Source organism: Triturus cristatus, chromosome 7 (genome assembly GCF_964204655.1).
Source record: "Triturus cristatus chromosome 7, aTriCri1.1, whole genome shotgun sequence".
Taxonomy (NCBI): Eukaryota; Metazoa; Chordata; class Amphibia; order Caudata; family Salamandridae; genus Triturus; species Triturus cristatus.
Window position 1 is genome coordinate 149976490 of NC_140590.1, and position 21495 is coordinate 149997984.

At 41.2% G+C, this 21495-nt stretch overlaps 1 protein-coding gene across 1 annotated transcript in view; it reads left to right on the forward strand.

The window, feature by feature from the left end:
- The window catches only part of LOC146809073 (B-cell receptor CD22-like), a 261719-nt gene that overhangs the window by 51541 nt on the left and 188683 nt on the right, over positions 1–21495 (forward strand). The gene's annotated exons all lie outside the window — the stretch shown is intronic.

A 21495-nucleotide genomic window follows, 5' to 3' on the forward strand; every position in this document is an offset into this window, starting at 1 on the left:
GTTGCGGATTTCCTATGGAAAATAGGTCCTAACTATAACTACCTACTGGCGACTGCCAATAGGTAATATATATATGCACTCCACTCTCGGTATTATATTCCTCACCAAAGAAAAAGGAGCCCAGATCAGTCAGCGTGATTCAAATGATTTATTAGCTTAATGGCAAAATCGCCATATATGTGTATTGCTTTGTATAAACATGTTGAATTTTTATATATTTTTTTAAAATAATAATTTTAGGTACAACACTTGAAAACCAGATTTTATCGAATGCATCTTTAATCTACTGATACTTACTTCCTTAATGCATCTATATACCTTCCATGTACTTGGATCTATATATTTATTACTCCCCCCCCCAAAAAAAAAGCATATTTAATGCACTTTCCTATTCTCACCCTATACCTTTATCAATATCTTTACTCTACAAATACTTACTTCCTTTATGCATCTATAAACGTTCCATGTACATATGGATCTATATATTTATTACTTTCTTCTAATTCTGCATAGCCAATGCACTACCATATTTCTCACCCTATACCTCTCTCAATATATCTTCTACCTCAACTCTCTGACTCATCTAAAAACCTCTTTCCACTACTCTTTCCAATCCACTACCCTATTTCTCACCCTAAACCTCTATCAATATATCCTCTACATCCACTCTCTCATTCACCTCAAACCCCATACCACTACTATGATCCCTAAAATAGCCCTTTCTAAACTCTCCCCTATTCTACCCCTCCTTGCACCATTGAAACCTCTTTTACTATACTTATCCCCAAAACAAGCCTTTCTAAGCTCTTCCCTCTGACTCTTCCCCTCCACATCCCTTTTTACTCATCCCAAGCCTCCCACTACTGCTATCACCTCCCAAAAAAAAAGAAAAAAGTCTAAATCCTTCACTCTTTTATCCCTCCACTATCCTTTTCAATCAAAATAACAGACTAACATGTCCACTTCTCAAATTTCATATTTCACTATACTATTTCCCCCCTCTAATCCATTATGGGTTCCAGAGTAGCATGCTACTCACCGAAAAAAGCACTTCAACACCTCATTAGGGGTAGCAAGCACTATAAAAATGCAAACCTTTGTTCCCTCTTCTGTCCCTCTGCTACTCTTCCCAATCCAAATAACTGACTAACATCCACCACTCAAATTACTTTCATATTTCACTATACTAATTTGACACTAATCCTTTAATGGATTCCGGAGTAGTGTGCTACTTGCCAAAAAAGCGCTTCAACACCCCATCAGGGGTAATAAGCGCTATAGAAATGCAAACCTTTTTCCCTCTATCCCTCCACTATCCTTCTCAATCCAAATAACTGATTAATATCCACCACTCAAATTACTTTCATATTTCACTATACTAATTCACCACTAATCCTTTATGGGTTCTGGAGTAGCGTGCTACTCTCCGAAAAAAGCGCTTCAACACCCCATCAGGGGTAACAAGCGCTATATAAATACAAACTTTTTTCCCTCTTCTATCCCTACGCTATCCTTCTGAATCCAAATAACTAACTATCTTCTCCAACACTCAAATTACATTCATATTTCACTATACTAATTCAACACTAATCCTTTATGGGTTCCGGAGCAGCATGCCACTCTCCAAAAAAGTGCTTTGACGCCTCATCAGGGGTAGTAAACGCTATATAAATGCAATTACAATACAATATATGTTCCTTAAGTAGTCACACCGCCACGTATAGAACAATATTGCATGGTACCAGTTCTGAGAGAGTACTTAATGACAGAGGAAATTATTTACAATATGTAATTGGTATTTGGTTTGATTTTAGGTGCTTATGGAACAGGCTATCATTGTATAGAACTGAAGAAGAGAACTAGATCATACATCTCGTGTAGCTATATTGAAAAAGGCAGTTGGCAAATAAGAAAGGACTTCAGAGCTTTGCGAAAGCGAAGGCATTGGAAATTTTTCTTACAGACAGCAGATGCTGGTTGCAGAGTTTTCACCTAAATAGCTAAAGGAGAGCTCTACCTTTTGAGTTTTTCTTCTAGAAGGTATTTTTAATAGCAGTTGGCCCACGTTGCCTTGTAAATTCTTTTGTGTGGGATTACACTACCACCTATAACCATTCTGTTCAGGGCACAAGGGATAACTAGTCACAATATCAAAAAAAAAATATCGACTGGACAGAATATCAAGTTTTATATATAGAATGGACAGAATATCGAATTGCAAAAATATAGTGGTGCAGAATATCGAAATGCAGGTAAGAAATATCGATTTCCATTATATCGAAGTTAGTAATATCGATTTTTTTTAGTGTTTTAATTGTTAGTATATGTGTTAAAAGTATGTATTCTTTTTTTAATGTATGTTAGAATTTTGTAAAATTAATGAATTTTATGTTAATTAATTTTTGTGTAATTTAATTCCGTAGAGCAGAGCTTTCCAAAGTATGTGTCGCGACACGTTACTGTGTCGCCTGACCTTCGTGGGTGTGTCGCGCAACAGGAGCCTTGGCCCTCGCAGTGAGGGCTTGAAGGCAGGGGCGCAACGGAATTGAGCTCAAAGAGCTGTCTGTGTGTGCGCGCGCCCAGGCTGAGACAGCTTCCCACACACACAGACAGCTTTGAGATTATCGCAGCCGCACCCGGGTACTTCACAGGTCTTTACAAGACCATTAACGAGGCTTTGTTTTTTTTTTCACCCCTCCATCTCCACATGGCGAAAGGGACAAATCCTTTGTTTGTCACCGGTAACCTTTGCCGACTGTCCTGCTGCGTGGATATTTCCTTTTCTATGCAGTGCAGGAGAAAAGAAGTTTGTTTATTCCTGTCACCTTTCCCGACCCCTGCAGCAGTTTATCACACCAGGTTGTGACACAGTTTGACTAATAAAGTAGGTAGGAGAATTTGTCACTATTTGTTTTTCGATTTAAAATGTGCACAGGACCAGCAGGACACATACTTTGTGCGTGCTTCATTTAAACAATTTTTTTATCATTATCATGACCGATGCAGGATAAAATAAGACAACACAACATGCCCAGATAACGCTGGTGATTAATGATCCTGCTGGAGGGCAATCGTTTGTCTGTCCGTAGTTTTTAAATGCAGATCAACTGTATTTTATGTGGAAGCTCAGTGGGTTACTGCCTTTGTCACAGAGATCCTTGTGCTACTTGCAGTTCAGAAGTTACAATCCTAACATAGGACAGTGACCAATGAACTGTCACCAAAGAGCTGCATACAAACATGAATGGTGTAGTTAGAACTTCGCTTATTTTTGTTTTGTGATATAGTTAGAACTTCCTCAGTCTTTCATTATTCTAATGTTGCTGAAATGAGTATGTTTGGGCAGATATACATTTTTATCAGTAAAGCTGACCCCCATGTAATACTCTTTAAATCCTGAAGTTGTTTCCCCACACCAAACCCTCTTAAAATATACTGCCCACCAGTATGTATGACGTGATTCATACACCTTGTAATCCTCATTGGCTTATGTGACATTCCCTGTAGACTGATTTACATACTTGTATGACTCATTGTCTCTGTATAATGTGTGCGTGGTGTAAAGTACTGACACACACTACACTGACATGAGTAGCGCTGTACAACAAATGAAATGCATATGAGAGAGGGGCTACGTAAAGATGAGGGGCACTGTTGGAGGGTGGCAGCGAGGGAATCTGAGGAGGAGGTGGTGGTGGGAGGGGCTATGGAGCAATGAGGGGCACTGTTGGAGGGCGGCAGTGAGGGAATCCGAGGAAGAGGTCATGGGGTGGAGGGGGGGAGCTAGGGAGAGACGAGGAGCACTGGTGGAGGGTGGTAGAGAGGGAGTCTGAGGAGGAGGTCATGAGGGGGAGGGGCTACAGAGAGATGAGGGGCACTGGTGGAGGGTGACAGTGAGGGAATCCGAGGAGGAGGTCACGAGGGGGAGGGGCTATGGGGAGATCAGGGGCACTTGTGGAGTGTGGCAGTGAGGGAATCCGAGGAAGAGGTCAATAGGGGGGCCATGGAGGGATGAGGGGCACTGTTGGAAGGTGGTAGTAAAGGTATTTACGGAGAAAGAGGTTATTAGTGTGGCGCCAAAAAAGACTTTCGCATCAGCGCTAAACCCGGCCCTGTCATGGCCTTTCTGTTTTTGTTTAATTAGCAGTCTGGTCATACAGGCTACTGTGGAACATACTTTAAAGTGCGTGCTAATTATATTTACAGCTTTATTCAATGTTTTAAGTTTGAAGGTGATTTTACTATTGTTTTTACCGGGAAAAATGAAAGTGGAGCCCGATGGTGCCTGATATGGGGCTAGGGCCCAAGGTCAGCTGTGAGATAAGGTGCACTGGAGAGGAGTAGTGGATAATCAAGCCTGTAAGGGAGTGCGTTGCAGAGTCCGGGGTCAGGTGGAGGTAGTAATGAAGAGGGATTCTCCCTGAAGGCTCGCTCAGAGGGAGCCCGAGTAGTGTCAATTGCCTGATACTACCACCTCAGGAACCTCCTTTTCCCATCAAAGGAACATTTCATAGAAAAAACACTTTTTGAGAGTGATAATATTTAGAAAGAGATTTGGAAAAGAGTGCGTTTTACTGGGCCTTGTAAGACTAAGAAGAGATAAAGGAGGGCACTGAAGCAGGCCTGCCTAGACACATATGCGACAAATCGATCCCGCAGTGGCCCCCCCAAATGCACCCTTGGCCCACCCAAATAAAAATTCCTGGAGCCGGGCCTGATCAGGATAATTAAATAAGAGGTCGCAGGCCATGGGGCCATTTTTACCAGCCCTTTTCTACCTTATTCCATGTCCCTCTCTCACTTACACACACCCAACACCCCAACCCTTTTGGTTAAGACATGTCATTAAACAATCCCTAACGCATGGCTAATGCAACATGTTCACTGCTCTTTAGCAGTCACTGCTGCAAGCTGTTTCAGGCAATACTCTCACCCCTGCACCCTGCTGTATACAAAAAGCTGAACTAAACAACAGGCTTTTCCCACTGAACGATGAGTTGAACAACTGTATTACTTTTACCAGGTAATAACCCGACAAAGCAAAATGACAACTATCAATTATTTAACAAATCCTCTCAATTATCTCACAGCTTTAATGACTGCCGCTGAAAACAAAAACTAAAAATCAATATTAGTCACTGCCAGTAGCACAAGAAACCAAACATGAAAGTTATATGTTTGTTTAGCAGGACTATCGTAAGTACATTTGAGCTCATTACAATATTTAACAAATTAGATTTTGCTTCGGGGTTGTGCAAAAAAATTATGCAACCCCGATGCAAAATCAGGGCCTTAACATGTATTTATTTTTTTAAATCCTGCCACAAAGAAACTGGCAACAAGGAGAAATGTGGCAGTAAATCTGTTCTACTCAACTGGTTGCAAAGTCTGTATTTTAAAATATCATGGGGTTAAGGCACCTGTGGCAGAGATCTTTGTGTGCTCAGTAAAGCTCAGGGAATAATAATAATGGTAAAATAACTATTTGCTGGAGAGGTTTGTGTTTTGTCTAGTCCCAGTTTTGGATCAAAGTAGCATTGAGGGTTAATAGGTCTCCTGGAAAGCACATTATGTAACGCGCAGATGACAGATTTTTATTGTATGTAAATGGGCAAGTGAGTTAGCGCTTTGAACACAGAGATCCTTTTGTTACTTGCAGTTCATACATTGTAATTCTTCTAATATAGCACAGTGAGCCAAGAAGGACATGTGGCTCCTACACCTTGTAACTCTCCCCATCTTATGTAACACTCCCTTGATTTACACACATCATTTATTGTCAATGTATAATGTGTATGTATAAAGCACTCTGACACTACAATGGGATTAGTAGCACTATAGCGCTGAAAAAGAAACAAAACAAAATAGCGGCATTTAAATTGTTTGTGTAAATACTGGGACAGACTAACAAATCTGACATTCCTACACACATGCATATCTCTTATATAAAAGGACTGAACAAAGTCAAAAGCATGCCTGCCTCTTGTGTGATGTGATGTGATAAGCTATGTGCCTTTGTTTCTCCTCCATTTCATTTAGATGTGAGGCTCCTGATAGCTCCCAGCCTGGATACTCCAAGAAAAGGAGACCTGATGGCCCCTTAACTTCGACCTTTGTTATAGGCCCAGCTGGAATCTGATAAGCCCCTTCCCCGTCTGTACATTGCTGCTTGGAACAAAAGCAAACAATGTGCAGGCACTGTTGAATGTGTCCCGGTGTCTAAAAATTGCACCAAGACAAGTTTACCATATTTCTGTGGGGCCCAATCTCATAGCAGGGTAGACTGCGATCACCCTGTGAAAAGAGTGGATAGACTCAGTCTACCCTCAACTTGTGCCCGGTCTACTACATAGTGCCAAGAGATGCATGTGCATCTCTTGACGCTATGTAGCAGCTATTGCTAGTTCACCTGTGTGCCCTAATACTGAAAAGCGAGGGCAAGAGATCTTTGCAGTGTAAGTTAGTAGATAGGTACATAGTACATTTCCTTTACAACGAACCATGAAGCGGTGTTTAGGAAATTATTAATATGCTAGTTAAAACAGGTGCATTTAGAAAACTGAGGCCCAAGCTCCTAACTAGCAGGAAGGCCATTTATTTTCTTGATCTGTGCGTAAGTGGATGAGCTCAAAGGGGTAAGTACACATCACTTATCATTTTGCTGGCTCGGTGAGTGAGGTGAATAATAAAGCCGATCTACAAAGAAAACGAATCAACAGGGTTGTGGCGGGCGGGAGGAGATGGAGTGAGTGAAAACACCAGCACTCGTGTGGAGTGCTCAAAGACAAAGAAAATAGTAGCTCCTATAACGGGAGTAGTGGAAGGACGCAAGCACTTGGTCCATGTTCAGGGGGAGGGTCAAACACAGGAAGAAGCATGACGCTTTTATGCTATGGACTAACGGGAACGACGGATATGAGAGCACGATGGAGCAAACAAGTGGTAAGGCAATGGGCGGGCTGAAGCCCACAGATTGAAAACATGCTGTTCGAGACAGCACATGCGCAGCCTAGACGGGACCTAAAAAAAAAAGGACAGAATATGACAAACAAGGCCAACATGCTTAAAGTTGATTATTATATAATAGCTCACCAGCAACTTAATATTTGGCCCAATACAGGAAATAGGTTTTCTTTTGATAACGTGGCGAAACAAAAACTCCACAACCCAACCGACAGTTGATCTAATGTACTGCCTTGTTTTTTTTAACTGGGAATTATTCTAATTTGATTCACATGTTTCTTTTTAGTATTTAAGAAGGAAGAAACGTTTGCCAAAACCAACACTCCATATGCTGTGGGGGTGCCCTTTTTGTGCTGTAAATCACTGGGGCATGTGTCGATGTGTGCATGATTATATTCTTGTTTCAGGCACAAACCTAACCTTACTCCCTGTTTTGCCAGTCACTGTCTTTGTTAAAAACAGATTCACAATTGCTTTATTAAACCTTCTTGCTTTCTCCAATTTGATTGAAAATGCACCATTTGCCCACTATTTTTTAAACCCCCCCGAACACCTCTGTGGTGATTCCGGCTCACTCGCTACGCTCGCTCGCATTACCGTGTCACTAAAGCAGGAATGTCAAAAAAGTGTGTCACCAGCATGAAAAGTTTGGAAACCTGTGCCGTAGAGGGTTGTGGGTTTATAGGGGAATAGGGTGGGAAGTAATTTAATTATAATATATGTTTTTACCATTATTTAGAAATAATTAATTATATGTTAAAACGTTTTTTGCATAATTTAATTCTGTAGCGGGTTGTGGGTTTATAGGGGAATAGGGTGGGAAGTAATTTAATTGAAATGAATTAATTTATTATTTTATTACTTAATAAATTAATATGTAATACTTTATATTGTTAATTAAGTTAATTAATTTATTATTAATTATTAATGATTGATTAATGACAATTAATAATTAATTCGTAATTATGTTAATTGTGTGTTTTGTATTAACTAGCAATTAATTCGATATTAATTATTAACAATTACTTTGTAAATATGATAATTAATTATATTGTTAATTCTAATTATTTAATGAATTAATTGTTAATTAATTATGGTAATTTATTAATATGTTACAATATTGTAGGTGATGTTTATAAGTGAAAATGGTAGGAGGTAAATTATTTTTTACAAATTAATGAATTGTTAATTAATGTTAATTATATTGCAGGAGTGGGTATATTAAATAATTCCCCTGCTGCTATCCAACGCTTTCCCTACTGTTGCACTCACTGGAGTGGGAATAGTAATTTCTACCCTCCCGCTATCCAACGCTTTCACTACTGTTGCACTAACTGGAGTGGGAATAGTAATGTTTACCCTCCCGCTATCCAACGCTTTCCCTACTGTTTCACTCACTGGAGTGGGAATAGTAATTTTTACCCTCCCACTATCCAACGCTTTCCCTACTCTTGCACTCAGTTGAGTTGAAATAGTAATTTTTACCCTCCCGCTATCCAACGCTTTCCCTACTGTTGCACTCACTGGAGTGGGAATAGTAATTTTCACCCTCCCACTATCCAACGCTTTCCCTACTGTTGCACTCACTGGAGTGGGAATAGTAATTTTCACCCTCCCACTATCCAACGCTTTCCCTACTGTTGCACTCACTGGAGTGGGAATAGTAATTTTTACCCTCCTGCTATCCAACGCTTTCCCTACTGTTGCACTCACTGGAGTGGGAATAGTAATTTTTACCTACCCGCTATCCATCGTTTTCCCTACTGTTGAACTCACTGGAGTGGGAATAGTAACTTTTACCCTCCCGCTATCCAACGCTTTCCCTACTGTTGCACTCACTGGAGTGGGAACAGTAAATTTTACCCTCCTGCTATCCTACGCTAAAAATATTGAATATTTTTTCATAATATTAAGTTAATATATATGTATTAAAAAATAAAAATGCATGGTTATTTTTTTCAACTTACATTAATTATTTATTCATTTTAAGGTTATTTAAGTATTTTTAATGATGTTTTAGTTAATTATATTTATTATTTCATAAATTTTACATTACTTTTAAGACATTTAAAAAATTCGATATTTTAACAAACTATATTATTTACAACGATATTTTGGATTCAATATTTTTTTACTTACCTGTTTGTAGATAGGAATTCGATATTCTTGTAGTCGATATTTTGTCACCAATATTTTTGCAGGTCGATATTTAGCTCCTCGATATTCTGTCAGTGATCCGGGCACAAGGATCTGCAAGCTTTTTACCATTCTCCTTCATGTCACCAAGGACATGGTTTCCCAAAACTTTTCCTCACCTCCAGGATTGCAGAGATGGGGTAGGTTATCCAGCAGTGACCGCGCATTAGACCAGACCGCACACAACGCAATTCCTTGTCTCTGCAATATCTCAGGGGCCTGAGCATTTCCTGAATAGAGTTGGAATTTTTCCTTTTTTTCTGTCTCTTCATGACAATTTCAGTAAGAGAGTCCAGTTCATCCACACTTTATAGGTGGTACATTGGATTAGGAACTTTGCCAATTAGGATTTCTGTCCCAGATCCTTGTAGATTAGGATATTATAATGTCCTAATGAATAGTCACAGATCATCTTTCGCTTCATTTATGGCAGGAAACATGTTGACCCATTTTTGACTCCACCTCTCCGGAACGTTGTTTTCTGCCTGCGGCAGTCATGGACCCTGGTTGCCTGCTGGGGGGAGAGAACTACAGCAGCCTCAGCATTTCCCTCCTGGAGGCTGCGGCAGTGACGGGAGGCGCCAGAGCACCATAAATCCTCTAGAGGAGTCCCGCAGCCTGGGACACATGTGGGACATGCCCAGTCATCTCTGCCCATCTGCGACTGGACTAGGCTGGGCCTACCCTTACGACTTCAAGGATTACTTGCCTCCTGGATGTGGTGTGACAGTATTGCAATGTCAGAATAGTAGGACCCCTCATACTCTTCATCTACCTCAGGAAGTAAGTGGACCCTGGTTAACATTGACTAGTCCTAGTTTTAATAAGTTTTAATGAGCAGTATTTTAATATCTTTTAATTAAAGGTGCCAATGGAATCAATCGAGCTTAATTGTATCTCCCATTGACAACATGGAAAAATGCAAGGCTGGAGGATTCAAGGAAGCAGTGAACACAAAACGTACCACTACTGACTAATTTTTAGCCCGAGCTGTGGGAGTTATTTCCAAAGAGATTGACCTGGCTGAACTCCATTTATCCTAGGGTATAGCAGGCAGAAACTACCGGAGAACCTGATTTGATAGGTGTACCATCCACCACTGGACCGTATGCTAGTAATGAGGCGTTGACCCGTAATATTTCACAGGAGTCTGTTATAGCACCAGAGGTAGCCTCTTCCCCTCTGGCCCATGCTTCTGTGATATGGTTGCCAGTAGCCAAATGCAAGAGAAAGCCTAAGAGGGTGGTGTCTGCCAGTCCAAATTCTTCTATATCGATAGTACAAACTTTTTTTTTTTTGTTTAAGAAATTTTTATTGAATTTTCAGAGTAAAAAAGAAAAAGAAAAACAAATGATACAATAAACAAATATTCCAATATAGCGCCATAAGGAAATAATATATAAACAAAATTGGTTTACAATAACTGGGCAGACAAAAACGGATCAATAATAAGGTAATTTAAGGAAAAGGCACTGGTAAATGGGATAGGAGGAAAAGGGGGAAAGAAAAGAGGAAAGACCAAAGAGAAGAGAGGGAAAGAGAAAAAAGAAAGCCAGAGAGAGAAGAAAATGAAAAGAAAATGAATTATCACATGGGAGGGTGCGAGGAAAGATAAGTAGTAAAAGGGAGCCAAAGAAGATCAGCTTTGATTTTTTGGGAAACAGAAGAGGAGGAAACGGAAGCAATCCTATGTTCGTCACAAATAAAATTCCACCAAGTAATTGACGACAGTTTAGAATTGTCTTTCCATGCAGACAGGATCACTTTAAATGCTAATGCAATAAAAAGATCAAATAACCTAGAACTAGGTAAAACAGTTTCCATATCAGGAGCTAAAGAACCTAAAAGGATATTTACAAAAGTTAAGGTTGCATTAAAGTTGAAAACTGACATGCATACATTCCAAATTGAATTCCAAAAAGATAGAACAGATGCACATTCATATAACTGATGAACTAATGTATCAGTTTCGGTAGAGCAGGACCAGCAAAGATGTAGGGGAAAACTTACAAATAGCAACAGGAGTAATAATGGCTCTATGATACAGAAAAAACAGAGATTGGGTTATCCTGGCTGCAGCCGAAACTTTAAATAATTTCGACCATAATTTGTCCCAACTATCAATAGAAAGAGAGATGGATAGGTCCATTTCCCATGCACTCTCAATGTTGGATTTAGAGCGAACATTGGCATTAGATAACAATAACTTAAAACAGTGGCAGCTTTAAGTTTATGCGCCGGGAATAGAGAGTATAATGGTGAAGAGGGTATTAAAGGGGGTGAAACTGATGGGAGAGAGTAAGTAGCTAATTGGGTTTGTATAGCATTAGAGATAATAATGTATTCCTTGTAAAAGGAGTCAGGGAGCTGATATCGTGTCTGAAGTTCTTGGAAGGAGATGATAGAAAACCCATTCAAAAACTGATGCACAAACAAGATCTCCTTTTCCTTCCAGTATTTGTAATAGAAAGATCTACCTTTATATTTAAGAAATTTGTTATACCATAGGGTGGAGGTTAAAAAACATTGGATAGGGGATAGGTCTTTAAGAAATGTATTGCACAGCAATTCACGGGAGTATTTAAATACAGGGCTTTTAGACAAAAAGGTGCAGTTGGACATAAATGTAACATGCTGAAACTGAAACTCTTTTAGAAGCGACCGCTCAAAGATAATCCAACGAGGAATAGGCGTATCCCCGAAATCGAAGGCCAATGAGAAAGATTGTTTAATCAAGAAAGCAGAGTGGTATACTTTAAAATTAGGAAAGCGCACTCCCCCCTCTTCTTTGGGGCGAATAAGTTTGTTCAAAGCAATGCGGGAATGTTTATCGTTCCACAAAAATTTAATACATAGAGAGTTTAATTGGGAAAGAAATGTGTTAGGGATTTTGACAGGGAGCATAGAAACCGTGTAAAGGATATGAGGAGTGACCATCATCTTAATAGTATCTAGTCTACCCCACCATGATAAAAATAAGGGGGACCACACGAGGAGAAGAGATTTCAATTTATTCATTAGTGCGTTAAAAGTAAATTTAATAGTATCCGCTATATTACAGGCAAACCAAATGCCAAGGTATTTAATTTTGGAAGGACACCATGCAAAGGCAGTATCCGCAAACATAAATTGATAACATAACGAATTTAAAGGGAGAACCTCCGTTTTGGATAGGTTAAGTTTGTACCCAGAAATGGAAGAGTAAAGGCGGACTTCCTCTAAAAAAGGGGAAAGGGATTCACTAGGATTGGACATGTATACCAATATATCATCCGCGTAGGCAGATATTTTAGTTTCAACAGAAGCAGAGGCAAAACCTTTAACTTTGGGATTGGTTCTAATACGCTCAAGGAAGGGTTCCAAACACAGGATAAAAAGTAATGGGGAGAGAGGACAACCTTGTCTGGTGCCTCTAGTTAGGGGAAAAAATTGAGAAAATTGGTTATTAACAAAAATACTAGCCCTCGGACATGAGTATAACAGTTTGATAAAAGAAATAAAATTGGGGCCAAAACCAAACCATTGTAGGGTATGAAACATAAACTGCCAATTTATACGATCGAATGCTTTTTCAGCGTCCAGAGACAAAGCAGCCAGAGGATCTTTATAATTTTTACCGTGGGACAGGATGTTCATGAACATTCTAGCATTATCGGAAGCCAATCTACCTTTGACAAAACCCACCTGGTCAGTCTTGATCAGAAGGGGTATGATAGAGTCAAGCCGAGACGCAATAATCTTAGCGAAGATCTTGCAGTCATAATTGATTAGGGAGATTGGGCGAAAATTTTTACAGAAAGAGTGGTCCTTATCAGGCTTAGGGATAATGACGATCAAGGCATCCATAAAGGAGCCAGATGCTTTCGCATCAGCAATGAAGGAATTAAACAGCTGCAATAATTTAGGGACAAACAAAGATTTGAAAGTACAATAAAACTCCACCGGTAATCCGTCCGGACCAGGGGCTTTTGACTTCTTTAAAGCTTGTAGGGCAGTAAGTATCTCTTGTAAAGTAATATCCGTCTCTAAAGCGGAAAACTCAGCATTCAGAGACGGGGGAGCAGGAAGTCCAGAGAAAAACTTATCGAGGTTATGAGAGGAAGGGAATGTATCATCTGAATAAAGAGATCGATAGTAGTCATGAAAGACCGCTGCAATTTCCTCATCAGAGGACACCAGATTATTGGTGGATTCATCCATGATCGGACCAATGGACTTACGTTCAGAGCGAACTTTTAAGTAATTCGCTAGCATTTTACCTGCTTTATTTTGCCCTCCGTGAAATTTAGACTTAATTCTAAGTAAAACATTGCAGGCATCAACAGTCGCAATTTTGTTAAGGTTGGTTTTGGCTGTAATTAAATTCTTAAGTGAGTCAGCATTTTTGGAGGAGAAATAGTCATGCTCTAATTTTTTCAGCTGTTGTAATTGGTCCTCATACTTTTTCACATTGGCCTTCTTTTTCCGGGACACAAAGGAAATAGTGAAAGCACGGAGAGCCGCCTTAAAGGCATCCCAGTTGTTAGGAATGGAAGTGTCTGATGGGTTGTTAAAGGTAAAAAATTCATTAATAAAGGAGGTGGCTTCTTTAAGATAAACTGTATCCGATAACAGGTGAGTGTTAAACTTCCAGCGATTAAATTTGGTGGAGGTAAGTGAAAGGTCAAAAACAGCATAGACAGGGGCGTGATCTGAGATAAAGATAGAGCCAATTTCAGATTTTTGGATAGTTGGAAGAAGGGATTTGCTAACCAAGATATAATCAATTCTGGATCGGGTTTGGTGTACATTAGAAAAGAACGTATATTCCAACAAATCAGGGTTACAGGTTCTCCAGACATCATACATTGGGCGAGAGGCAATGGCCGATTGAAAAGATTTATGGGTCTTATCCGGTTGAAATTTGTACTTTGATAAGCGATCCGAAAAAGGATCCAACCACTGATTAAAGTCGCCTGCTACAATAATATTAGGAGAGTCAGCAGTGGAGAGGAGAATTTTGATATCATTCCAGAATTTTGGATCCGGTTTCACAGGGCCATAAATGTTTAACAAAACTAGCGTTTTATTGTATAAAACAATCTTGGCCATTACCCATCGACCTGCATCATCATTTTGAGAGGAAATAATTTGCACAGATAAGGTTTTGTGGAACAATATGGCAACCCCCCCTTTTTTGTTAACAGCAGGGGAAAAAACAACTTGGCCCACCCACTGCCTTTTTAATTTCAGCGACTCGACATCATTACAATGAGTTTCTTGAAGAAAGGAAATTTGAGAGTTGAGTTTAGATAAATGAGAAATTACCTTTTGTCTTTTAACAGGATTTCCAAGACCACGGACGTTCCACGTAACAAAATTACACATACGCGAGGGTCAGGGGAATGAGATACACATGGTGTGAGAATACTTCAAAGACAAAATGACACTGGAAGACAAAATGCGCATAGAGGTTACAAAAGGAAGCAACAAAACATAAAACCACATTACTAAGAAAAATGAACAAGCCTATGGCAATGTAATAAATAAAGAGAGGTCTAAAAACGCCACAACCAAGGAGAAATGAAGGGAAAAAAGCAAAGAGGAAACATGGGAAATCTCGAAAGAGAAAAAGAGTGACGCACCAACCAAAGGAAGACTGAAGTAAGGAAGTGTGAGAAAGAGCAGGGGAAGGAAAGAAGGTAAGCAGACGTAGGGAGTATAGGAAAGCAGAGAAGGAAAACAGGTCAAGGAAGAGAGTCCAGACCTGAAAGACATCAATAAAAAAGTGAAGTTGGAGCGTGATGAGACCGGAGAGAAGACAGCGGTAAATACCACATGGATAAGATTGGAAGCAGGAATAAACCTGGTAATTGTAAGAAAGGAGCAAAGACAGGACGATATGAGGGAAAGAAGAAAGAATTGAACAGGTAAGAGCCAATAACGAAGAAGAAGAAACGTGATTAACAAACATACAATAAGCAATAGAGCATACTGAAAACTATGTATACAAAGTATCTAAGGTAACCAGAAAAAAGCTGTTGAGAACACCACACTAAGGCAGTCAAAAAGAAGCACTCAATGATTTGTGTCCATATTCCGAGAGGAGATGTTATTAAGAAACAGTTTCAATTTTCCCGGGTCATCAAAAGATCTTGTCTGGCCGTCGTGGGTGATCTTGCAGATGGAGGGATGGAGTATGCCATACTGGACGTTCAAGTGTCTCATTTGTGGACGCAATGCAAGGAATTCTTTGCGTCGAGCGTTGGTCGCATTAGAGACATCTTGTGAGATAAAGATATTGTGTCCAGACCATGATAGGTGACGTTTAAGTTTAGCTGCTTTAAGTACAGTCATAAGTTCTGTAAACTCCAGAAAAAGCATGATAATACCACGAGGTTTGGTGGAATTCGGTTGAAGGCGACCTAAGCGGTGAGCTCTCTGTATATTCAAGGGTGTAGATGACTGAAGGCCCAAGAGATCATGAAGGAATTTTCGAAGGAAAAGCAACATATCAGGACCCTCAATATTCTCTGGCAAGCCAAAAAGACGGAGGTTATTCCTTCGATTACGATTCTCCAAGTCCTCAGTATGGAGCTTTAGTTTGTGAATCTCTTGTTCTAATAACGGTATTTTTGTGGCAACATCTTGAACGTCACTGACGCGCTGTTCTAACTCAGTCACCCTACCTTCCATGACAATCCATCGGTCCTCTATTTGTTGCAATTTTTCGTTTGTGGCGACCATAAAGGGTTGAAGACCACGCACTTCCTCTAGTATACTATCTAGAACTGGGCTTTGTGACGAAAGAATAGGTGAAGGCGGATCATTCTTCTGCCTTTTGGGCTTTGCGCCAGAAAAAGACGGTTTGCTTGGAGGATGGGAGTCACTAGACATCTTGGCAAGTTGACTAGACACCTTCTTGGCGGGAAAGAGTATGCGTAATTCTCTCATACGTTGTAAAATTTGACGAAGAGTCTCATAGAGCCATTACAGCATCACCTTAGAACAAATAAAATAAGTAAAGCTGTATCGCCTCCAGCCTGTAGCTCTGAAAATACCGGAACATAGGGGTTAATCACGGCTCCTCTGAAGAAAAGACAGAATTATGAAACCTTCTCCTGAGAGAAAAACGGTACAGAACAAGCATGGCCAGGGGATAGTGGCAACTGTTGAACTTAGAACAGACTCCCTCTCGGAGAAAAATCCAGGAAGTGCGTGCGCGGTGCTGCAGGAATAAGATACGGGCGCCGCTATACAAAATGGCGGCCGCCGAGTATTACCTCAGGAATCAAACCGCCACGTCTCCGGGTGAAAGGAATGATAAAAACAGCCGACGAAGGGCAATTCCGGATCACGACATGTTCCGCTGGCAAATTCTTCTGGAGACAGCAACCGCAGCTCGCTGGGAAGCCTTCCACACAGCTACATAGCACCGCGTCCAAGCGGAGCTAACGGAGATCCGCCATCTTCCCTCGGCGTCCAAGCCACGCCCCCGATAGTACAAACTTTTGACAGGACCAATGACCATCCTGCTTCTATGGATTAATCTTGTTGGGGCCCTGAACTGCGTAATGTAACTTTGTTGTCATCAAGGATTTGGTTCTACCTCTTAAGGAGAAATTGGAACATCTGGAAGAGAAAATCGATAAAGTAACGTTACTATGTAGTATTATGGTTATCAGAAGCACAGCTAATGCCAGCACTAATATAGTGGTACCCCCACCTACAACCCTAGATGAGATTTGCTCTGCCACTAATTTAATATCCTCGAGGCAACCTTTTGGGGTATCCTCCAGGGGTGGTGGCTCTATTGGGCCCCCTGTGGGTGTGTCTGGACCTAGGTATGTGTTGGGGGACTACTTCTACTTCTATTCCCCCATTCCTGGCACCCCACTTGTGCAGCCAACAGCTACAGTTAATCAACATAGGAATTATCCTTCCCTCTTAGACCATCAGCAATTGAACTTGTTGAACCTGCCTAACTCAGGGGTGAGCCCTGCTGCCTTTAACGACCAATCGTTCCCTTGTGACCCCACAATAATTAACTTGCCACCTGCATGCTGCCCATTTGTGGCCGTCTTGGTCAACGTACTCAATCTGAAAACACAACAGGGATCTAGAGCAAGCCTGAAGAGCAAAGTTGTGCACTGGGTGAATATAAACCTTCAATTACTCACGGAGCGTGAACATCTACATTTTTTAGTTAGGAGAGTGGGGTGGGTTGGGCCAATCAGAAAAAGTCTTAAAGGGGATTGTATTATCATACATTTTTGCCATCCTAGTTATCCCAGAGATAGTTTGGCTAAATCATATTTGCCCTCCCCGTTTGCTAGAACGATGGCTCTGTACCCACTGGGCTTTTTTTTATCGCCATGTACGTCCTTCTGATAGAACACACATAGTGAGCTATTAGTCTCAGAGATGGTCTGGTCGAGTCACATGCTTGTTTTCCCCTTTGACTATGTCCAATAAGTTCCAGGTGTTGAGTTCTCTCCATGATAATGATTGACTCACGCAAAGTAGTTCTATCGCGAGGTCAGGTAGGGAAGCCTTCAAAGGAGGAAAGGTGGCTAATGCGGGGATAGATGCACCCACCATCGAACTGGCTGGGAGAGACCATTGTAGTGCCATTGGAGCTTATGAACCAATTCCTGGGTTGCTTGCAAAGGGATACCACAATACCAGTGGATCCCATAGGTCCACTCATAGCATTGACACTTCTACTAATATTAAATGTGTTGATAATCTTAGCCTTAGGTGCTCGCCCCTTACTACCCTAGCCATAAGGACCGCCAACAAGGGCATAGACGGTTGTTACCATTTTGCATTATGGAATGTTGGAGGGTTATCGAACAAAATAGGAAGTCTTGAGTCGGTATGTATTATATCTGCCTTTGATGTACTTTGCTTACAGGAAACATGTAGAGTGCATGTTGAGAGGTTTTCCTCACATTTCCTAGGCGCGAGACCCTCCTGTGCTTGGCGAGCCAAAGGAGGTTTACAGATTTTAATCTCTAAAAGGCTCCCTGTAATTGCTAAAAAGAGCCTATTGGTCGGACTTCATTCCCAGGTCATGTGGCTTACTATTAAGGGAGGGAGTGATTTGGTCCGGATCAACTTATAATAACGTATTTGATTCAACATGTAGAAAGGTGGTTCATGCTGTTGATTCTGGCTTAGAAGTTTTCCTCTGCTCTACTAATTCCAATTATGTGATTCTTCGGGCTGGTGACTTTTTTTTTTTAACCCTTTTTGTTAGTTACATCTATACAAAATCGATTCACACAGTCAAGATCCCACAAGTTAGCAGTTGATTTAGATCTGCTGACCAAGCATTGGTCTGCATTCCTCGAGTTCTGAAAGCTAGAGCGGGTGGCCGCTCTTTCCGTAGTCTCGCTGCGAAACTCTGGAATTCGCTCCCTGTTTCCATCAGAGGGATCCAGAACCACCTTGCTTTTCGCAGAGCCATAAAAACCTGGCTCTTCCCTGTCTAATTTTAAGTCTCCTCCTAGGCCCACGGCCTCGGTCTTTGGCGGCCCTGGGACGCCCCGTTGCTGGGGCAGCTATGCGCAATACAAATTCTGAAATAAATAAATACATTTACAATATCTCTACAGTTTCGATGCACTACATATAGTCGCCATGTGCCTATTCCATTTGGCAGGTGATTTTAACCTTCAGGTTTGTCCTTTCATGGCGTCATCTGTGTGTGGACTCCCCGATCAAGATGTGGTGGACTCCACACACTTCTGTCATAATGACTATGGGAATTCTTTAAAATTACTAAGGGAAAGGCAGGGGTGACCTGCATTCTTGTGAATACGGAGCATCCCTGTGTTTGGAAACTGTTGCAGCGTGGCGTTAGCATTCTTGGCTTAACGCCGTGCTCCGACAGTTACCTGGTAAGTATGCCCCCTGTTCCATCTGCAGCTAGTGATATTGCTCCAACAAGGCCTAACGGGTGAGAATTGACCCGTGTCGTTTAATTCAACATATTGTAACTAGTAACTCCCTGGAAGTTAATTATTTTTAAATATACAAGTAATTCTCTCCATGTTATTTGAAAAATGTTACTGTATACTCAGTTCCATCAATCCACTCTTGATGCATAAAGTGTGTTCTTTTCATGCTAAAAATAAGGGATGGTCTTATCATTCATGTACCCTGGCAGCCCGGCTCCTGCAGTAATTAAACCCCTCCGCACTGATTACAAACAGGCACATGGAGTCCCAGAGCTCTCTCAAGTTTTGAGAAGTCTTAGGAGCAAGAACTAATTAGCATATCTGATGACATCATAGAAAGCGATGACACACAAACTTGAACATGAGGAACAACATGACAAGTTTCCAACAAAATGATCAAATAAATCAAAATAAATATAAAAAGATGGACTTCAACATGGGTGGGATTACTTTCTGATGCCTCCGTAGCAGCCCGGGCCTGCTCTACAGCAAAGTGCTGAAAAGAGTTGCATTTCAATGTCATTGTTTAGCCCTTCTCGCAATGTGCGGCATTTAGCCTGTTATGAGTGACATTTTAACACAGACTTCAAATGTGTGAGTCTCACTGGCCTGGAGCGAGGCGTGAGGTCTCTACAATTCTGCTTTATCTCCAACAGTGACCTGCTCAATTCTCCATCTCTCATACATTGTCCTGTCTCTTCCAGGGTAATGTTGACAATGGGCAAGACATTCTCCCATCCTGACCCCTAAACCATGCTGCCAGCTGCCACTAGGGCTATAAGTCACCATTTTAAGTATTTCCCTCGAGCTTTCACGCCCGATCTGTATTTAATTTTCATAAACTAAATCACGCCGTGCCCTGGACCTTCCCACATGCAGGATCGCCGGGCTAGAGTAAGCATTTCAATCGATGGGAAAATGAGTAAAAAGGGGGGTTACCTCCCAGTGGTAGAGAGGACAGCATTCATTGAAGTTTTTAAAAACCAACCCTCACTTTTGCTCGATCTGAAAGTTTTGAGCAGATTGTGAAACGGTCAACATTTATGAGAGGCTCAATATGTTATTTCGAACTTTTGATTTCCATATACTTTTTTTTTAGGAAAAAAACTATCAAAAAATGTGCTGGAAACCAAATTGGTGTACCTACAGAAACACATTTCTTCTGTGTACTTATTTCATATTCAGGAGCATTACAGTAGGTTTCAAAAGAAAACTTGTGTATATCCCGACGAGAAGGTGTTTGAAGTGTACAGAGGTCTGCAAACGTCTACAAAGCATGGAAGGATGTGTAGTCTGCCTGACTGTTCAGGGTTGACCGCTTGTTCCATTCGCCATTTTGATGTAAGATGATGTCAGGTGAGTGTGAAAAACCTCTTCCGTCTGGAGAGCTATAAGGAGCTTGAAGATGCCTTTTTCCACAGAAACAAATGTTAAAATGATCCATTAGTAAGCAAACTACATCTACAGACAAATACTTTACTTATCTATAGGCCTAACTCGAAGTCTGCATTGGTACCAGTTTGTACTGAGAAGAATTTGGCCGATGGCCAGTCCCAGTTTGCAATTCCAGTTAGAACTGGGGCATAGTGGTCCTATCTGCAGCAGCAGCTACTGAAAAAGCTTTTTGGGAAATTCTTCTCAGTGTTATGAAGAGCCTTCATGAACCTTTAAAAACCCATATTGTACAGTTCTTTGATCTCAGTAAGATGTGTGCAGCTTGGTCAAGGGGGAGGAAGCTACACTGGACTCCCTAAGGTCATATATTCTATTGAATGCACGAGAAAGCAATACTCCCACCCAAGGGCCAAACCCAGTCAGTACTCCTGCAGATACACAAGTCGCAGAATGCAGCCAAAAGCCAAGTCACGCATTGGTCACTTGATAAGCACAGCCATAAGTTCCAGGTACTAAGGCCATGTGCTGTGCATAAGGTGTCATTACTGCCCTGTGACAGCTTGTGGGGTCGCAGTTTTGTTTTGCCCGGCTGACACTAGGGCAGAAAGATATTATTTTCTCAGAGTCCTGCTGAGCATGGCCAAAGGTTGTGCACAGTAAGAATTTGGAAGGGGATTTGAGGTGGGGTCCTGCGCAGAGTTTTGGGGTCTCTAAGAGCCGGGCTTCCCTAAAGGCCATGCCCTATATACAACACCCACAGGGCATGGCAAAGGACATGGTGACCAAGTGGTGAATACAAATGAACACCCACTTTTTGTGGCTGAAGGCCATGCCCTCTGCCCACTGATCCTGCAAATACTGGGGATGAGGTGAATGACCGGAGCCAATGCAGTGCCCAGCAGGAACCAGCCGTGCCGTACTGCGTACATGGATGCTGAGAGCACGTCATGGCTGGAGGCCACCAGTTGTTGTTGTGCCTAGAAGCTGAAAGGCAGGG